At 29.0% G+C, this 2942-nt stretch overlaps 1 protein-coding gene across 4 annotated transcripts in view; it reads right to left on the reverse strand.

Annotated features, from left to right (window-relative positions):
• LOC111686718 (phosphatidate phosphatase LPIN2) overlaps positions 1-2942 on the reverse strand; it is a 57188-nt gene that overhangs the window by 17524 nt on the left and 36722 nt on the right. The gene's annotated exons all lie outside the window — the stretch shown is intronic.

Genomic DNA, 2942 nt, shown 5'->3' on the forward strand with positions numbered 1-2942 from the left:
TAGAACTGAACTAGCACTGAACTAGAACTGAACTAGCACTGAACTAGAACTGAACTAGAACTGAACTAGAACTGAACTAGAACTGAACTAGAACTAAACTAGAACTGACGTAGAACTGAACTAGAACTGAACTAGAACTGAACTAGATATGAACTAGAACTGAACTAGAACTGAAGTAGAACTGAACTAGCACTGAACTAGAACTGAACTAGCACTGAACTAGAACTGAACTAGGACTGAACTAGGACTGAACTAGAACTGAACTAGAAGTAAACTAGAACTAAACTAAACCTAAACTAGAACTGAACTAAAATGGAACTGAAACTGAACTAGAAATGAACTTGAACTGAACTGAACTAGAACTGAACTAGAACTGAATTAGATCTGAACTAGAACTTAAATAGAATCGAACAAAACTACCTATCTATCTGTGTGTATATCTATCTATCTATTTATCGATATACATATACATATATGTGCCTATGTAGAAAGCTAGAATTTTTATTAAAATCTTTTATGAACGAGAACAATATGTTCAACATTACTCCTTCGCACCTTCGTACACCACGTGTAAACAAATGGATTAAAATGTTATTTCTTGTGAAATTGTTCGCTGCATTCATTTCTATGGCTTCCCTTATGTGACACATTGATTGTTAAAAACTATTTAAATATAAACTAACTACTAGATGTTTCTTAATACGCATCTATGTACAATTATTCATTCAAATAAATAAACAACACGTTTAAATCAACAATAACCCATGCAACCGCCACCACCACCCACTTACGCTGTATTTCATTTAAAATTTCACTTATGAAAGTAAAATTTTATTCGAAATACAAATTATCGTGCAAATAATCATCTTTAAATTACTAGAAATTAATATATGTATTTAGATATTGTGTGTAGAATGACAAAGTTTTATGAAAAAATAAATCAATCTTCTTTTTTTCGAAAAATAATGTAATTTTTATTTTGTGAAAATTTTCCATTTCAAATTTTGAAAAATCTTGTTATTTGTGATTTTCATATGATTTAAATAAATATAGTAAATATTTGTTTTTGTTGTTTGTTTTTTTTTTATTTATTTTCATTCATGATCATTGCCAAAAATTGTTTTTCTTTTTTTTTTTGCTTAATTTTATTTTAAATACATATTTTTAGATATTTGTACATAAATGAATATTTACCTTTAGACTTTTCATGAAAATACTATAAGATAAATGCATGGGTAGAAATACGTAGGTTGTTTGAGAAATTTGTCATAATCTGTATTCACAAAATACTAAATTATTATCATTAATTTAAATAATTATTAAAAATTATAATTGTTTTACTATTTTTACTAAACGAATAACCATATTACTTAAGCGCCTTAAAGTCTGCAGTGAATCCGATCTCATTATCCCAAAAGTATTTAGGGAATTCTCTTCCACCAAGACAATTTTTGTTCAGACCTTAAAAAGAAACAAAAATAATATATTATTTTAATTAGCTCATCATTTGTTAATGACTAAAACGTGTAAAATAGGTCAAAAAAACATGGACATCATTTTAAAATAACCTTTAAAAGACTTTTTGATTTAAGTGAGAAAAGAATTAGACAAATTTGGCACAAAGCTTTGTTGTTAAATATAAATATATTTTCAAAAAACAATAATACGTAATAAATAATTGAGAATGTTCAGCTGGTATATAGCAGATTGGCACGTGATTATATTTTTATAAAAAAAAATAAAAAAAGTATCTATGTATAAGTAAAAAAACGTTGTTTTTATTATTTTTTAAGCAAACAATTAATAAAATATTATTTAATTGAATTAATATAATAATGCTAATATATTATTAATTTCTTTTAAGTCAAAGAATCACGTGATTTTTATTCAAAATAAAAATAAATTGCTACAAAAATAAAGTTGTATTGCCTCAAACTTTACTTCAACGTCGCTATATGACAATTACAGTTCTAACTCAACTAGAACTGAACTAGAACTAAACTAGAACTGAACTAAACTAATAGAATAGAACTAGAACTAAAACTGAACTAGAACTGAACTAGAACTGAACTAGTTCTGAACTAGAACTGAACAAGTAATGAATTAGAACTCAACTAAATCTGAACTAGAACTAACTTGAACTGAACTAGAACTGAACTAGAACCGAACTAGAACTAGAACTGAAATAACTGAACTAGAACTGAACTAGAACTGAACTAGAACTGAACTAGAACTGAACTAGAACTGAACTAGAACTGAACTAGAACTGAACTAGAACTGAGCTAGAACGGAACAAGAACTGAACTAGAACTGAACTAGAACTGAACTAGACTGAACTAGAACTGAACTAGAACTGAACTACAACTGAACTAGAACTGAACTAGAACTGAACTAGAACTGAACTAGAACTGAACTAGAACTGAACTAGAACTGAACTAGAACTGAACTAGAACTGAACTAGAACTGAACTAGAACTGAACTAGAACTGAACTAGAACTGAACTAGAACTGAACTAGAACTGAACTAGAACTGAACTAGAACTGAACTAGAACTGAACTAGAACTGAACTAGAACTGAACTAGAACTGAACTAGAACTGAATTAGAACTGAACTAAAACTGAACTAGAACTGAACTAAAACTGAACTAGAACTAAACTAGAACTGAACTAGAACTGAACTAGAACTGAACTGAACTAGAACTGAACTAGAACTGAACTAGAACTGAACTAGAACTGAACTAGAACTGAACTAGAACTGAACTAGAACTGAACTAGAACTGAACTAGAACTAAACTAGAACTGAACTAGAGCTGAACTAGAACTGAACTAGAGCTAAACTAGAACTGAACTAGAGCTGAACTAGAACTGAACTAGAGCTGAACTAGAACTGAACTAGAACTGAACTAGAACTGAACTAGAACTGAACTAGAACTGAACTAGAAC

The sequence above is a fragment of the Lucilia cuprina genome, chromosome 6 (genome assembly GCF_022045245.1).
Source record: "Lucilia cuprina isolate Lc7/37 chromosome 6, ASM2204524v1, whole genome shotgun sequence".
NCBI classification, from domain to species: Eukaryota; Metazoa; Arthropoda; class Insecta; order Diptera; family Calliphoridae; genus Lucilia; species Lucilia cuprina.